General features: G+C 48.9%; 1 protein-coding gene across 9 annotated transcripts in view; it reads right to left on the bottom strand.

Moving 5' to 3' along the window:
• The window catches only part of Large1 (LARGE xylosyl- and glucuronyltransferase 1), a 487,150-nt gene that overhangs the window by 394,186 nt on the left and 74,222 nt on the right, over positions 1-18,742 (bottom strand). Inside the window, exon 1 of one of the 9 annotated variants that reach the window (XM_048802423.1) lies at positions 4,962-5,131. The exons of the other annotated variants lie outside the window; for them this stretch is intronic. The gene's annotated coding sequence lies outside the window, so the exon portion shown is untranslated. Of the gene's footprint in view, positions 1-4,961; positions 5,132-18,742 lie in introns of those variants that run through there. 9 annotated transcript variants of the gene reach the window in all.

Genomic DNA, 18,742 nt, shown 5'->3' with positions numbered 1-18,742 from the left:
TCCAAAACTCTTGGCTCACCTCCAACCTCCCAACCCAATATGTTCCCTTGGATATGTCCAAAGAGCACCGCTAATTCAATAAGACTGAAACCAAACCCCTGATGTCCTGTCTCAAGTGGGTTCCTCTCTCAATCCTCCCCATTAGAGCAAATGGAACACCCACGCAGACACACACGCATCTAGTGGCTCCGAGGAGAAACCAGACCCCCTCCGACCCTTCTCCTCCCGTCAATCTCCACATCCAACGTGTCAGCAAATCCTCCTGGATTTACCTCAAAAACACACTGGGATTCTGTGACTCCCCCACTTCTGCCACTGCAATCCATGGGTCCAAAGCCACCGGCATCTCTCGGCTGAGCTGCTGACCTTGTTTCCTAATGGGTGTCCCTGCTTCTGCCCTTGTCCCTAATTCCCTCTCAAATTGGTAGCCAAAGGGATCTTTCTGAAAAGCCAGCCAAAGTGTCTCCCTCCTCTGTTGGGTTCCCCATCCAGGATGTCCCTCCCTCTGCTCTTGGCAGCGTCACCAGATGGGTGTGCACGGTGTCCTGCACAAGGGGTCTGAACACTTAAGAAGTGTATTAGGGTGAGATTCACAAGGAATAAACTCTTCTGAACAATGCAGCGCCCTGCACAGCATTCCCATGGGACGTCATGGCGGTTCAGCCCATCCCCCCTCCTCCCAGCCCCTGGGATTCACCAACCTGTGCTTCACTCTATAGGTTTACCCACACTGGATAGCTTATAAATTGGATCAAATAGTATCTGGCCTTCTGAGTCTAACCGCTTTTACTGCCCCTTGCTACAATCTCAGCTGATGAAAAAATATTTGTTTCGTTCACCATCAAAATTCTAGTGCCTAGAAATAGCTCCTGAAAAAAAAAAAAGTAAATAAAAATAAACATGTGTTGGATGGATGGATGACTAGGTAGGTGGGTTGGGGGGGGGGTGAATGGATGGATGGATAGATGGGTGAAGGATAGATGAATAGATGGATGGATGGATAGATGGATGACTGAATAGATGGGTGGGTGTCTGATGATGGATAGTTGGATGGATGGATGCATGGATACTTGGATAATTATAGGGATGGATGGATGACTGGGTGGGTGGGTGGGTGCATGGATAGACGAATGAGTAAAAGGGCAATACATTTTACAGAGGAAGGAAAGAGAAGGGAAACAAAAGGCGACTTATGCAAGTTTCACTGGGGTGGAGGCGGGATCAGACACAGAAAACATCAGCAGAGTGTCTGCAGCTCGGTGAGGGGGTGGAGACAGGCAAAGGCATGTTCAGTCTGAGAGCTGACGTCCAGGTCAGCCTGAGCCCTCCAAGCGAACCTGGCACATTTTCTAGATGCAGTGCTTATAGGACCTTCGGCAGAAACACTTCTTCACATAATCACCTACGGGAAGAGGACAAATAGCTCCTTGAACACTTTCCAGGAACATGACTGTATCATTATATCAAAATTACCTGTAATGTAACATCTCCCCTGCCATAAGCCCTTCAGAAACGAGATGAGGGCTTATTTATCTTTAAAGCCCAGCACCCGGAGCCATGCCCATGCCTTAGAAGGTTCTTAATGATGCAGGCTATGCTGCTCACAGGGCACAATGAGACTCAGAGCTGACTTCAACTCCTTCACCTTGATAAGCAGGTGCTGTAGGAGGTAAAACTGCAGCCAGTCATTAATAGCCCTGGAGACAGAATGCTGAGTCCAAATCCCAGATCTGCACCTTTCAAGCTGTGTGACTCTGAGTACGTTTCTTAACTTGTCTGGGCTCAACTTTCATTAAGTATTCAACAAGCATTTGCTTTTGTAATCAGGTCTTTCTTTCTTAGTGAACTTTACTTTTTACCAATTTTAGCTTCACAGTAATGTTGGGAAGGTGCATAAATTTTCCATATACTCCTTGTCCCCACACATGCATAGTCTCACCCGTTAGCAACGTACCCCACCAGAGTAGTACATTTATTATAACTGGGGAACCTATATTAACACATAATTGTCACACAAAATACACTTACGTCAGGGTACATTTTTGATGTACATTCTATTGATTGTGACAATTGTACAGTGGCATGTGTCCATCACTGTAGCATCAGAGAGAGTAGTTTCACTGACCTAAGAACCCTCTATATTCTGCTTAACCCCTCCCTCCCCTGATTCTGGCAACCACTGTGTCCAAAGTGTTGCCTTTCCCAGAATACCATAGTTAGAATATTATAAGTACCATCTTCCGACTGATTGGCTCTGTCACTTGCTAATGTGCATTTAAGTTCCTTCTGTGCCATTTCATGGCCTGATTACTCATTTCTCTTTAGCATTGAATAACAGTCCATTTTTTCCAGGTACCATCTGTATGCACTCACCTACTGACAGGCATCTTCATCACTTCAAATTTGGGCCACTACGGGAAAAAGCTGCTACAAACATCCATGTGCACCTTTTAGTGTGGATGTAGATTTTCAGCTCCTCTGGGTCAACACAGAACTGCATGATTCTGGATCATCTGATAAGTTGCCTTCAGAGTGGCCGTGCAGTTCTGCTGTCCCACAAGGACAGGAGCCAGTGTTTGGCATTATTGCTCCAGGTCTCAGCCTTACCCTCAGGTGTACAGTGGTGTCTGGATGTTTTGATTTGCATTTTCCTGATGACACACAATGCAGAGCATCTTGACAAATGCACTTATTTGTCACCTGTACGTCTTCTTTAATGCGGTGCCAGTTAGGGTCTCTGGCTGTTTTCTTCTTGAGTTCAGGCCTTACGAAGTTCCTCCACCTCCTTATCTGGAAAAAGAGGGATGAATCTTTGCCAAGGTGCTGGGAGGTGTGGGCACCCCCACTGCTGAGGAGCCTGGCACAGTGAGTGGGAGCATCCAGGTGACGAGTCTTCTCCAGGACCATGCAATCACTCGGCATTTTCACTTTACAAACCCTGAGGCACTTTGCACACCTCGGGGTGACGAGCATGAGGAAGTTGATGGTGGTCCATGGGGGGACAGAAGTGCACCCTGCGGTTCCATTTCTTAGAAGAAAGATCCGGTGTTTCGCCAATTTTTCCAGAGACCATCCTCCATGGTCAGGTAAAAACAAACTGTGACTTTTGAAAGGACTAGATGGAGGGGTTCCCCAGTGGTTTCCCCCAAAGCTTCAGAAACTCCACAGGCTTTTCCTTCTGCCCACAGGTGTCCTCTCTGAATCCCAGACAGCGTCCCCAAGTCCGTTCCTCCTCTGGATCTCAGCGCATCCTTCCCCAACCCTGCCCACCCACCCCGGGTATTAAAAAGATGGGGTCCCTCTGCAAGTGGCCCACAGCGGAAGCGGCAGACTCGTGTGATGGCACAGTCAACCTGCACACCCCACCGAGCAGCGAGCTCAGAGACTGTGGTCAGCACTGGTCCCCAGGAGCTTGGCCCAGCCCCAACCCACACTCCATAAACATACATCAGAGGACAGCTGGACCCCTGGCAGCCAGGCTGAGACCCCAGGGAAGCACGAGCCTGCTCTATTTCTAAACCCTCACTGCCCCATAGAAACACAGTGCTAGCCAGGTGTGATTTTACATTTTCTTGTACCCACATTTTAAATAAATACAATTGCCTTATAGTGCCCAATATATCAAATTATTATCATTTCATCATGACATTAGTATAAAAATAACTAATGGGATATTTTACATTCTGTTTTTCATTCTAAATACACAAGATCAGATATATTTCATACTCACAGTACATCTCCATTCATATGCTAAATTTTCAAAAATTAAAGTAAAATGGAGATCATTCAAAGCCATAAACTTGTTTTTAAAGAAAAAATATTTTACATTGCTCCAGTCTTAAATATAAAATAATAATAATAATAATAATAATAATAATAATAATAATAATAATAAATAATCCCACTACTGGATATGCATCCAAAGGAAATGAAATCAGTATGTTGAAAAGACATCTCCATTCACATACTTACTGTAGCACTATGCCCAAAGCCAAGATACAGAATCAACCTAAGGGCCCACCAGCAGATGAATGAATTAAGAAAATGTGGTATGTAAGCACAATGGAATACTGCTCAGCCATAAAAAATGAAATCCTGCCTTTTGTGACAACATGGAAGAACCCAGAAGGCATAGGAAGTGAATCAGCCTGGCCCAGAAAGCAGATATTATGTGATTTCCCTCATATGTGGAATCTAAAAAGTTGGTATCACAAAGACAGAGTAGAACAGTAGAGGCTCCATGACTAGGTGGGGCAGAGCGTGGGGAGCGAGTCAAAGGCTTACACAATACAGTTAAACAGGACGAATAAACTTCAAACGATCTGTGGTACAGCAAGGTGACAACAGTTAATGATACGTGATATTCTTGAAAAGTGTAAACAAAGTGAAGGTGATGCCCTCTCACCAGGAAAACAAGTATGAGAAGCACCAGTATGAGAGAGAGAGAGACAGAGAGACAGAGAGAGGGAGGGAGATCCTATTGTCTCTGTTTTCTGGAGACCCATAAAAATACATCCAACAAATGCATGATGTAATTCCATGTAACTGCTCCATTGGATCCTCAACAGTTTGCTGATAGAAACTGTAGACCCCGCAGATGAATAACATATCCAAGGAGCACACAGGTACGAAATGACAGGGCCATAATTTACACACAGACCTTTGGATTCAAAATGATAGGCTGCTTTCTCCAAAACATGCTACCCACCCCCACCCAAGACACCATGTCCCTAATGAGACTATCCAAAGAAGAGACTTAATGATTGACCACTGGGTACATTCCGAGACACAGTCCAAGGAAGACACAAGTCCATGTCTTAGCCAAACTGGCTCCTCCTGCTCTCTGTGGGGGGAGTCAGTCTCGGAGTCGAGCACATTCAACTTCTCCAGGACAGCAAGGAGACCAGGGAGAGCAGAAGAAGGGGTCAGCAGGGGCTAGATTTTCCATGGGTCCTCCTCACCTTGTCTAAGCCAAGGGCTCTAGCAGGCTGCTCCCTTATCACGCCATCCAGCTGTTCCACATGGCCGCCCAAATCATTGTTCTCGTTAATTCACTGGAAGCCTCCACGTAAAACCTCATTAACAGGCTCAGTAATTGCTCGGTGGATATCGCCCATTTTCCAATTATGTTCCTTTCCTCATGCCGGGAGAATCTGCCATAGGAGAAAATGCCCGGTGACGCCTTCGCCTGCTCTACCACAAGTCGGGGAGGGACTGGCCTTGACAGTGGCTTCCACCCTGGAAGTCAGGGATTTATCCAAGACCTATCCTCGGGAACCTCAGCGCGCACAGTGTAGGGACTCTGTCACCGGCCCAGGGATTCACACCCAGGCCTGCAGTCATAAAGGACCGGAGGATCATGAGAAAGGAAAAGCTCAAAACAGAGCTGGAGCAAGAGACCGACTCTTGGTCTCCCTGGGAGATGGGGCACCAGGCAGCACAGGAGGGTGCGTGTTCACACCCAGGCGGATGCCCACGCTGGGCCTTGCTCTTCTGCAGAGCACCGGGAAGGTCAGTGGTGGAGGAATGCCGAGGGAGGGTGGTCTGCAAGACAGGGACTCGGTGGAGAGGCCATTCGCAGATCCTCATAAGCACTTCTTATGAAATTATCGACTGCTCATCACCTGCCCAAACCAGGCAACCCTCAGGAGCCCAATTATCTCCAAACTTTCCTCTTTTACAACCAATTTTCTCATTAAATGAGCACATAAACGCTGGCCTGGTGTTTGGATGCATGCAATGTTCCTATAAGCAGGATGGGTCTAAGTAATGGGAGCTCAAGGCCTGGCTCAGCAAGCGCCCCTGTGGTCTGTTGAGGAAGAAATGAGGAGCGAAAGGACCTTCTGAGCGTCTGGGTGTCCAGGCCTGGTTTCAAGCCCAGGAGCTGCCGCGGCCTCGTAACAGACACTTCTATACTATCTCAGTCCATCTGAGATGCTGTAACAAAATACCATCAACGGAGGGAATTATAAACCACAGAAATTCCTTGCTCACAGTCCTGAAGGCTGGGAGGAGCAAGAACAGATTCGATGTCTGATGAGGACCTGTTTCCTGGTTCACAGATGGCCACGGTCTTCACGTGATGGCAGGGTGTGAGAGCTCCCTGGGGTCTGTTTTATAAGGGTACTAATCCCATTCCTGATGGCTCTGCCCTTATGACCTGAGCATCTCCCAAAGACCCTTCCCCAATACCACCACATGGGGGTTAGGATTTTAACATATGAATTTGGGGGGACTCAAACATTCGCAGCAGGCAGATAGGCCAATGTCAGGGCCAAGAGTCTAAGCCAGGCCTCCAAAATTAGTATCATTTCCAAGACACAGCACTGTCTCATACTGGATCCTCTCTTGCTCCAGAATGCTCTCCAGGAAAGGCTAGAGTGATGGACAGCCGACCTCCTCCAAGGGCCTCTATCACTCAAGTTACTCACTGCAACCTGACCTCACCCAACACAGTCTGTCCCAAGAGCCCCCACACTGTGTGAGTGATGTGCACACACATGTGACAGTATGTGTGCACACATATGTAAATATGTGCTTATGTATTGTGTGCATGCATGTGCGTGTATCTAGTCAAATAAATGCACTGCAGGGTCAGGGGCTCCCCGGAGTTTCTACTTTGCCGGCCACCCCAGTTTCTTCACAGCCCGGCACTTGGCTGCAGCCTCTTATCCCACCTGGGCCCCATGGAAAGTGCACTCCCTCTAAAGGCCGATGTGGGTACTGACGCCTCCACTTAGAGATGATACTGTCCCAAGCCCTTGGCAAATATAAATTCATTTTATGCTCTGAACAGTCCTAACTGGTAGACAGTGTTTCCACCCCAATTTATAACCACAGACAGGTAAGAATTACCTTGTCCAAGGTCTAAGAGGTGGAAAGAGCAGCTGGGCTCTAGAGTTCAAACCCTTGAACCTTGCATTGGACATCTCTGGAAGAGGGCCTGGTGTCACTGGGTATGGACCCTCCCAGAGCACCCCCCTCCTCTCCTTCCACTGGAGCCAAGGAGCTGCTTATGCGGGGTGTCGGTCTCAGGTGATTCTGCTGCTGGCCGCACCTGTCACTCACCTGTCTCTCTGGACCAGAGGGACTTTAGTGCACACCCCACCAATCCTCTGACTGCCAACCCCAATTCACAAGGCAAAAGGGCTTTTGGATTGTGACAGGGTCACCAAATCCACATAAGCAGGGACCACAGAAAGGGAACAGAGCAGAAGTCCAGAGGACAGACCTGCTGGAACTGGGCCCGGCCGCCCTGTCAAGCTGGGGGCAGAAGAATCCGCTGGCTAAACAGCTGCCTAATCAATCTGCCCTCGCATCCCAGATGGGCTCCCCGGGTATTAGCATGCAGCAGCACACCTTCCCTTGGCAAATGCCTCACTGTCATTTTTATTAGTTATGCCTTACAACTTCCTCGCTAGGTCAATATTATCGAGGGGGTCAGCAGTAAGGTAGGACAAAATCATTATCCACTTATGACAGATTGAGAAGCTGAAGGAGGGAGAGAGCAAGGGAGGCGGGGAGCAGGGCAGCGTGGCGCTGAAGGCCGCTCCGCTCAGTGGAAGACGGGTCTTTGCAGAAAAGCCCCCCAGCAGAGACCCCAACTCCAAAATCAAGTGCTCTGGACACAAGTTCTGGGCCTGAGCTTATCAGCTAATGGAAAAGGAGATGGCTCTCATCTCCACCTTGTATTACCAGGCACTTGGTGGCTCCTGTACCCTCCACAGGACTCCGACCTTGCCAGGCAGCTGGTCTCCCAGGAGTTCTCCACCACCAGAATCATCGTTTTTGCTTACTTTTTATACTCTGTTGCTCCCAGGAGAAGCACAGTCCCCGGGGACAAGGATCCTGCCAACTCACTGTTGCCTCCCCAGAGCCTGATGAACGGGGCTGTGTGACAAACACCTTCTGAGTTGATAAAGGAGAGGAGAGGACAGGGTCCACTCAGGCAGTGCCCCCGATGGGACCTGACGTGCGGGCAGGCTGCGCACCAGCACACCCCGGCACACGGGAGGTGCTGCCTCCTACCTGCTGGCAGCCTGGGAAGCCCACCTCTCCCCTGCAGGTGCCATTCTCCTTCCGCCCACTTCCTCAGGGCAGTGGCTCTGTGTCCTACCCTTCGTGCCCCATGGACCCCAACAGATGGGACACAGCAAATATGTACTAAATAATGAGAACAAAGCACCCTCGCCTGTGCCTTGTGTTGAGTTTTGAACAGATGAGACACCCAAGGATCAGGGGCTCAAGGACCAGCCCAAGGACCACAGGTCTCAGCAAGAGGAGAATCCAGGCCTCCCTCCCTGTGGGAACTCAGTGCACTATGCCCCCCCCCCCAACCGAGTGGCACAGGCCCCAACTAGGCTGTGGCTCAGGCTGCAGGTCACACCTCACTCCTGTTGCACGCCACCATCCCAGGACCAGGGCCCTAATTACTTGGGCACATGGTATGTGCTCAATAAATACTCACTGGGAGCCTGATTCTGGTTCATCCCTATGCTCAAAAACAACCGGAAAACCCACCCAACTGAAGAGAACGGGGCCAGAAATCTCCCCTGCGGCATGACCCCAGCTGTCAAGCACCTCCAAGTTCACTGAGCTCCTGCTCTCTCTGTAATCTGAGAGCACTGACCACGACAGCCAAATTCTGCCCCTGCCTTGGTCACCTGTCACTTCACCTCCCAGGCCAGGTGAGGGCGAAGCTGTCCATCAGCATGATATTCCACACTGAAGGCAGGGCTCGAAGATGAGGCTTTCCAAGTCCATGAAGGAACGCCCTGAGTAACTGTGAACTGCAGACTCTACCTCAAATGGCACCCTCGCCATCCTCCAGCAGATCTCAGGCACCCCCCACTTCCACCTGACCTCCGTCCAGCACTACTCACCCACACCTCCGGCTTGCCAAGTCCCTGGTCTTCCCGATGCCAGGGCCCTGTGGCCAAGCCTTCCAGTACCAACCCTAACCCTAACCCTAACCCTTCCCATCACTAAGAGTCCACGTCAGTTATCTTGCACTCAAACACCCCTTTTAACTACTTAATTACCTGTAGTAATTACCTAATTGTGTTAAATCCACTTCCTTAAGTCCACACCTCCCCACCCACACCAGCACAGGACCCATGGGGGAAAGAACGGCCTGAATGTGGATCTTGTCTATCCCACGTGTGATCCCCGTGGCCTTAAGGAAGTGTATTCGTTGCTGGGAAACTCACTTTCTCCCCCTGGACACCAGGTTCTTATAGAGGGCAAGCTGGTCCCTACCCCTGGGTGCTGGGCAAAATGACACCCACCCTCCATCCAAGCAGTGAGGACAGCCCTGTGACTGTTCTAGCCAGCGGGAGGCAGCAGACATGATGTGGGTCCTCCCCTGCTGCCCGCTCTTGCCCACGGCTAGCTAGATGTCAGTGTATACAGGTGAGAAATCACAGGTGTCACAGGTGGAGGACACCATGCATGAATTTCTGAACTATAAAGATCAACAACTAGTGCATTTGAAAGGGGGCTCTGGAAAGTGGCCAGAAAGGCGGATGAAGATGACAGTCTGACCAATGGGGAACTAACAAGAAAGCTGTCAGAGCTCAGACCATCTCAGACTAGAGCCTCTGCAAAGGCCAGTGGCCCAGACACCTCTGCAGCTCCCAAGGGCACACACACCACGGTTGAAGCCTCGGAAAAGGTGGAGCCACATAGTGTGTGTGGCAGACACCACACCAGCATCGGGGCTGCATAATTCACCAGGATCACTAGGAAAAATGTGGACTATGTTTATTACATGAATCATGAGATCAGGGGAGTGGCTTCGCACTGAGTTAAAACTCAGCATTTTAGTAAAAGGAACAGGAGGGCTTTGGTTCCCTAAAAAGAAGTCACTCACAGGGAACTCACAGGTCATTGGGGCACTGCTGTCTGTCGCCTCCCTTCTCTCTCACATACCCTTTTAAAGTGCCGGATCATTTGGGCAGACTTCAGTCCAATGCTTCACCTCTTATTTATTTATTTTCCTTGTCCATCATGCTCATGAGTGTTGAAAATTTCCAGAGGTGTATTGAAAAGTGAGCTCTGATATGCACATATATCAACACCTGCTCCTCCCTGCCAGGAGGAATACAGGCTTCACCAACTATGGGACACTGGAGGGGCACGCGGCACCCTCCGCGGCAGTCCTGCCTGTCTCCCCTGCTCCTTGCCCCTTCTGCACACGCCCCTGGACTGTCTTCATGCAGGTGTTTGGAAAGAAAGCTTCTTAAATGCCTTTGGTCCACTTTCCCGTGGGTCTTCACTTCCTAATGGAACATTCATCAGATCTGGCTTTTGTCCCAAGGCACAGTAGGGAAAGGAAGAGATGTGTAGGGCATGGACCCTGGACCCCCAGAGCTCAATTTGGGATGGAGAAGGAATACAGTTGTCCCTTAATGTCTTTGAGGACTTGGTCCTGGACCCCCATGGATATAAGTCTCAGAATGGTCTAGAATTTCACACTTGCACCATCGTCTCTCAGCTTCCTGTCCTACCTAGCACAGGGCCAACGCGCTGTGTAGATTGTCACTATGCTGCGGTGTTTAGAGATAATGACAAGACTGTACATACTTAGTACAGATGATGCCATCTTTTTTGTTATAGAGGAGCTTTTATCCCTTGTTGGTTGAACCTGTGGCTTGTGGCTGCTGAAGCCACAGATAGGAAGCCATCACAACTGTCCACCTAGTGACAGGCACTGATCTGGGCTTTATCCGTCAGCTCACCCAGGCCTACAGTAGCCCTCCCTGCCAGGATGCATGCAAGTATTTATTTATTTATTTATTTATGATAAAGTCATTGAGACTGGAAGATAGTGAACAATAATATGCTTACTCAGTGAACGAGGGCATTTGTGTACAAAACCAGGGTTCTCTGAACTCCGGTCTCAGCCTTGGCCACAGTACCTGTGAGGCAACCCCATCAGTAAGAGATTCCTAACCAGAGCAGGATCCCAGGAAGACAGACATTACTTGTCTTTTTTACAACTGAATTCCTGGTGATGATAAAGACCTGGTGTGGACACAGTGACGATGAGGACAGGCTCCTGCCCTCAGGGAACGTACAGTCTAGGGCTGTGAAACAGACCAGGAAATCGGCCCTGTCCATGCAGGGGGTCAGAAGCTCTGAGCGGAGGGCCCCAGTGGGGTGCAGAGGAGCCTCGGGGACTGCTGGACAGCGTGAATCTCAAGCAGCAGCGTGGAGAAGGACCTGAGGGTCAGTGTGAGGGGAGCAGGCTGGATTCCACAGTGGACGTGTGTGCTTGGTGTCGGGGTGCAGGACAGACAGTGAAGGAGAGGGAGGGACCTGGCTGGATCCACACATCCCCGGCTTGGGCAACAAGGTGTGGCGATGGCCAGGAGAAGGATCAGGTTTGGGAGAAAAGACGGTCCTGGTTGGAACAGCTTGAGTATCCACCCTGGATCAAGCCCTGTTGACATTTATTGGTGTCTTGACCTTGGCTAGAACATCCAACCCCTTGGAGCCTTAGATATACCCATAACATGGGAAGACTAATGGTACCTACCTCATAGGGTTACTGTAAAGATGACAGAAAACCCTGCCAGAAAGCGTTCTATGTTTGACATATGAACGCTGCCCACTGACAACTGCTAATCACAATTAAGGATGAATGAGGATAAAGCATGGTTAAATATGTAGGGAAGCTGATCCCTGATACATTATCATTTTAAAGAGGTGGGACAAAATGCTACAGGAGAAAATAAAGGGAGAAAAAATTAAATGCCTATGATGCTGCAGGCCCTCTGCCAGGTCCTAGAATGGGTATTTTGCGAATTTTCATTATTTACTCATCACAACCATCATTAGACAGGAAGCACGGCGCGTCAGTTAGAGCGGGCTGAACAGACCCCAGAGGGCGCGATTATTCAAGACGCTTATCCTGCACTCCACAGAATGCACAGGCTGCGAAGAATGAGGGGGGTGGTATGTGGCCCAGGCAGAGCTTGTCAGAATGACCTGGAAGTCATTAAAGCTGTCAAGAACTCTCTGATCCAGATCTTTCCGGTCACAGGTCAGAGTGATCTTCCTAGACTCCAGGATATAAACAGTGGCCCTTGTCACTTGCTTTGGACAATGGAGTGAGCAAAATGTTTAAAGGACCTAGAATGAGACTCCCATGGCATTCCAGAGTGGGAGCGTCCTGGGTCCCAGAACCTGAGTGACATGGAACAGAATACCCCCCACCACACACATGCCTACCATCGCTCTTCAGATGAGTGTGTTGCACAGCTAAGAAATACTTCTTTATTATTTAAACCACAGTGATACTGGGGTTGATCATATGTCAGCATGACCTAATCCATCCTGACAAACAAAGGTGGTATACGGAGAGAGAACAAGTTCTCGACTCAGGAGTCAAGAAGTCAAGAAAAATTCATAAGCTTATCCTGAGAGCACAACTCACACCTCGACAGTCTAAAGGCTACACATGCACACGCCTGTGCGTAACACCCTCACAGCACCCAGGGACACCTGTCATTGCTGGCTTCCTTGCCCACGTCTACTAGGAATTGTAAACTACCCAAGGACAGACACCACGTGTTTTCCTAATGTCTCCTAGAACTAACATTGAGCCTGGTACAGGGTACAGATCAATAAATATTCCTCCAGTTAACCATTTGCTGTAGATAGTAAGGAAAAAAATGATTACAACAGTTGGCCATGTTCTCATGGAACCTACAACTAGGAAGGGAAAGGAGGCGCAACCACCCTCCCAGAGGGAGCCTCAGCCACCCTGTCAGAGGCCCAGTGCCAGGATGTGTTCTCTGGCCTTGACCTCCACACCTGAGGACAGCACTGACTCATCCCCATACACAGCTGACTGTGGACAGGGGCCATACACGGCTGACTGCAGTCAATGGCTCCTTCTGCCCACTGTGCTTTCTCCGTAGTAAGGAATTTTCCAGCTTGACTTGTTTGTGGGCAGAGCTTTCTGCTGCCCTCTGGGGGCAAGATATTCTTGTTCAAATTGAGTCATCTGTACTTCATGCCACTGTGCTGTCCTGTTTTAAGGACAGATCTTCAGAGGTACCCATGAGCACCCGCTCACCTATTGACAGTCCATTCCTCCTGTGCCCTGTTAAATAAATACCAGCTAAGAAATCATTGCTGGCACATAGTGAATGTTCCCTAACCTACAGGCATCATTTGGAGCACTGGGTCAAGTACTTATATTAGTCTGCTTTTCGTTACCATAATGAAATACCCGAGGCAGATTAACTGTATAAAGAAAACAGGTTCATTTAGTTCACTGTCCAAGAAATTGAACGGCAAGGTGCCAACATCCACTTGACTCTGGCAGGGACCTCAGGGCAGATGGCAGGAGAATGTACAAGGAAATATCACACTGCTGAATGAGAAGCCAAAGATCTCAGGGGTCCCACAAGAACTGCCTTAACAGCTTCCAAGGGCATGCATTTAGTGACCCAAACTCCTCCCTCTAAACTCCACCTCTTAAAGGCCCCTCACCTCTCCGCATCATACCACTAGAGACCAAGCTCCCAAAACATGGTGCTTCATGGACACAGTCAAAATACACCCAAACCCCAGCAGCACTTTCTATTATCTCACCTGACCCTGAGAGCAACCCTTTAAGTAGACAGTTCCATCCTTGATTTGTAGATGAGAAAATGATAGAACTAAAAGTTTGGTGCAACATGCCCAAGTTAACCACAAGTTAGGCCCTCGGGTTCAGCGATCATTTTACTGACCAACATTTCTTAATTACATCTATTTCCCTGAATCCCTGACTTATCCATTCACTTATTTATTCCTCTCACCCATAAACATCCACATAGGGCCTCTGTGAGGCCACATTATCCCCATTTCACACATCAGGTTTAAATTTAACTAGCTAATGATGGCTACGGAATTTAAAGGTCTGTCCAATTATAAAGTCTAAACACTTCTAATAGCAGCCTCTGCTTCATCGTGTTGTAATGAGAATTAAATGACTCAATATAGGAAAAGTGTTATTAGCAGTATCTGGCACACAGTATGGCCTCAATAAATGTTAGTTGTTTATAAAATTGGATATACTGACAGCTATTGTTCACTGACACATTTTAGCAGAGTTTTGGAAGAGAGGGGAGAGAGGTGGGTGGGTAGCAAGGATCAAGTCTAATGTCCCATTCTTCTGTAGCACGTCCCAGAGATAAGGGATGTCAGATGAGGAAAATGGACTGAGTCATCTCCAGGAACCACCCTTCAAAGGCCATCTGTGGTTTTAGCCACTGATCAGTAAATCAGCAACACAGAGACGAAGACTCCCAACAGCCCCCAAGTCTATTCTGCAGAGAGTAGCGTCACTATGGAGGGACCTCAAATGACTGCCACTGTGAAGGAAGTGGCATGCCACTTTGAAACGTGCCAGTTTGTCCATTTCAGGACACATGTGGCTATCAAACCCCCAAGTATGGACCAGTCACAGAAAGAGGGAGACAGAGCTCAGGGTGGTTTCCCCACCACCCATCAATCCCGACTCCAACCGACACTGAAGCTGCTGACCTCCCCAGCTGCAAGGACAGAGAGCCCAGCGGCAGGTGTGGCTGTGGGCCAGCAGCATGATGGGAGGAGCCAGAACTCGAGACAGAGGCTGCGGCCCGGGTGGAGGAAAGCAGAGGCTGAGGTGGAGGGAGCCGTCCCAGCAGGGCTAGGGAGGGACGGTCCCACCATGCACCTTGATGCCCAGGCAGAGCATCCGGCCACCCAGGACACACATCAACCGCAGCGTCCCCTCCTCTCTCTCTTCTGCTTCTTTGAGCAGTGTTTTTTGATTGTGATAAAATCCCCTGTATCTTCCGTATCACAGACGCAGTGGCTGAAAACACATTCTCTCATGGCTCTGGCGCCCAAAGCCCAAAACTAGGGCTGCGCTCCTTCCCCAGGAGACAGAACCGGCCTCTGGCCTCTTCCAACTTCAGGTGCAATCTCTGCCTCAGAGTCACATGTCCCTTTCACCTTCTCTGTGTCCCTGTTCCCTTTACATCCCTATTACAAGGATGTATTGGGTGGAGGGTGGGGGGGCTCTAGGGTCCACGTAGATCACAACCCATGGTTCTCTCCTGATCTAAAGACCACTGACTAAATCACATCAAAAAGGATCTGTCCCTATTTCCAAATAAGGTAACATGTACAGGTGATGGCACTAGGACCTGTTCTGTTTATCCTACTACAGTTATCGTCTTACCTCGTTTTAAGAAAAAAAAATTATATATATAACATGTATATGTATATATTATATATGAGATACACAATCACATATGCATGCACGCACACAATTTAATCTTTCAAAACAGATGAATGAGAGACACGAACCTAGAATGCCCACACTGGAAGTAGCCTTAGAAATCAGCTAATCCCAGCTGCCTCCAACTAAAAAAAAATGCCTAGGAAGAAAGTGATTTGCCCAGGATTACCCAGAAGACCCAGCCTAACAAAGAAAAGCGACTGTAATCCACGGCTCCTCTCAGGACGTTGAAAAGAGTTCATTGAAAAGAATATTGTTATCCACATCTTTCCCTGTCCCCAAGGTACCCACCATGTCTAAATTTTTGGCACAATGACTGCATAAATGAGCCACATCTCTACAAAGGGATGTAGTTTACGGGGCGGGGGGGGGGACACTTCTGAGTGGAGTAGATGGAAATAAGAGGTTCAAGGGTTCTGGCCTGGTTCTCTCCTGAACAATTTGAGTTCACACGTGTCTCACTGAGGCCTGGGCAGGCATCCCCAAAGGAATGGAATGAGGGTGAGAGTGTGCACAGGGCTGTTCTTTAGACAAAGGAGGAGGACCTCACAGTGTGTGGCGGATTGGAGCAGGGAGCATGAGGACAGAGACAGGGAAGAAAGGGGGTCCGCAGCCAGCTCGGTGGTTCTTGCCTTATGAGGTGCATCACAACCCGGTGGAAGGCTCACTAAATACAGACCGCCAGCCTGCCCTAGCGGCACCTTCTGTAGGTCTGGATGGGGGTCAGGGATGGCAATCACTCACATGGTCCCAGGTCATGGTAAGGCTGCTGGTGTGAGGACATACTTGAAAAGCCACTGTCCTAAGGAGGACTGTGATATTCAGCTTTGCATCACTGTGACCAAAATACCTGACAAAAATAACTAAGAAGGGAAGAGACTTATGTTGGTTCACAGTTTCAGAGAGTTCAGCTCATGGTCAGCTGGCTCTGAGCAAGAAGCACCACAGCAGAGGGCTGTGGGGGAAAGGTGCTCAGCCCACGGCAGCAAGGGAGGAGAGAGAAAGAGAAAAGGGCTGGGGACACAGCCCCAGGAACCCTCTTTCTCCCAATAGATCCCACCTCCCAGCAGTGCCTTCAGCTACCAAATGCATCAAATTAATTAATTCACTGACCAAATGGATTCACCCACTAATAAAGTCAGAGCCCTAATGCACACATCATTTCACCTCTGAACACTGCTGTATGCCCAACACATGACCTTGTGGGGGTCATCCCGGATCCAAACCTAACATATCACCCATGGCCCTTAAAAGCTCTTGCCCATATCACAGTGCAAAACACATTCAGTCTATCTCCAAATGTCCCCATAGTCTTAACAATTCCAGCATTGCTCAAAAAAACAAGTTCAAAGTCTCCCCTGAGACTCAGGCAAACTCTAAGTTCTGAGCCCTAGGGGGGAAAATAGAAGCAACTTACATACGTGCCACAACCAATGGCCGAGTGAACATTCCCATTCCAAAAGGGAGAAAAAGGGGCATAAACTGAGTGGTATAAAAGCAAGACTGAAACCCAGTTGGGCAAATACTAAGTTCTGTAGCTTCATGTCCAGTATCTAAGGCACATGGTGGTGAAATATGAGCCCCAAAGGGGATGGCTACTCCATACATGCAAGCTCTCCTCTTAAAGCAAAGTCTTTAAAACAAGTTTTCATTTTTATACTCTGGAGCCTGCAATGGCTGTGGTCCTGTTGGTTCCTAAGATGCCTTCAAAGCATATTTTCTATCGTTACTGTGCAAAGTACTTGGCCTCTCTTTAGTGGCAGTGATCTCTTTCTTCAGCAACCACAACTTCCTTGGCCCCAATTTTAAACAAGCTTCTGTGGATTTTTCAAATGTTTCCAGTTTTCCTCTTGCCCCCAATTCTCTAAAAGCAGCCAGGAATCTATGCCATCTATACCATTGTGTGAATATTGTGCTACCCTGAAATTTCCTCTGCCAGATTAACTTATCACTCACCTTTAAATTCAGCCCCACACAAAGTTTCAGGACATAGGCAATCTGTAGATAAAATTTTTGCCCAGAGTTTAACAAGTGCGACCTCTAGACCAATTCCCAAAAAAGTCCTCATTCCTATCTGAAACCTCCTGAGCACAATCTTTACTGTCTGCTTCCTATCAGCATTTGGGTCTTTGGAGCGCCCACCAGAACTGTCCATTAAGCTCAGCTTACAACATTCCAAGGCTTCTTTAGCCTGTATCTCCAGACACTTCCAAACTCATCCCACAAGTCAGTCCCAAAGGCTTTTAACCACATTGTTGGGTACAGGCACAGCAATAACCCCACAGTTAGTATCAATTTTTGTGCTAACTTTGCATCACTATGATCAAATATCTAACAAGCACAACTTAGAGAAGAAAACATCTCTTTTCGTCCACAATTATGTAGGGGCCATCCCTACAAATTGTGGCTGGCCTACTCCAAAGCAGAAACATCATGGTAGGAGGGCATAGTGAATGAAAGGTGCTCAGTTCATGGCAAATGGGAAAGAGAGAAAGAGAGAGAGAGAGAGAGAGAGAGAGAGAGAGAGAGAGAGAGAGAGAGAGAGAGAGAGAGAGAGAGAGAGNAGAGAGAGAGAGAGAGGCGCAGACGGATGGACCAGGGACAAGATAAACCCTTCCAAGGCATCACCCTGCAGATCTGCTTCTTCTGAAAAGGTCCCATCTCCCAGGAGTACTCTTGGCTATCGCTGGACTAATCCACTGATGAATTCAGAGCCTTCAAGAGCCCAGCATTCCACCTCTGAACACGGCTGCACTGCCTCTACATGAGCTTCGGGGACATTCCAAAGACAAAGCATAGTGAGGACCTGGCGGTGGAAGGGTGCAGAAAGGGGACAAAGAGACAGTCCTAGAGACAGTCCTGGAGAATCCTGGAGGTGGCAGAAGAGGACATGAGGTGGGGGGTTAAGGCAGGTCATTACGAGGAGGAAGAGGACCATTCTGCATGTGAGACGCTAAGTCTGAAGGTGACGGCCGGCAGGTGGGCAAGAGTATTCACAACCGAGGGATGAGTTCAGTCACAGGAAGAAGCCACAGAGCCTGGAGGTGACCTGCCACTGGAGGGAAGGAGGGTGGTGACGCGGGTGATTGGGGATAAGTGCTCACAGAGAAGGCAGGTCCCCAGGAGACCTCTCACAGGAAGTGCAGAGGGAGGCTCTGAGGAAGGAGATGGTCAAGAACAGGAGTCCACCACAGAGTTCAGAAAGGAGCACGGAGGGAAAGGGCTCAGTTCCCACAGTGAGGTCACCAACAGCACAAACGGCAGCCAGAGGGACAGAAGCCAGGCTCTGATGGCCAAGCTAAGAAGGTGGAAACTTTAGCTGTGGGCTCTTCTTTGAAGCTTGGTAATGAGGAGAAAGGAGAACAAAGTGATGTCAAGAAAGACAACTCCGGAGGTACCATCAAGGACAGCACCCGGTGTCCCGGGGGCTTCCCCTAAGAACACACTTTTGTCTGTTTC

The sequence above is a fragment of the Marmota marmota genome, unplaced genomic scaffold, assembly GCF_001458135.2.
Source record: "Marmota marmota marmota unplaced genomic scaffold, marMar, whole genome shotgun sequence".
Taxonomy (NCBI): Eukaryota; Metazoa; Chordata; class Mammalia; order Rodentia; family Sciuridae; genus Marmota; species Marmota marmota.
The sequence above is the reverse complement of the archived record's forward strand: the minus strand, read 5'-3'. Positions and strand labels throughout refer to the sequence as shown.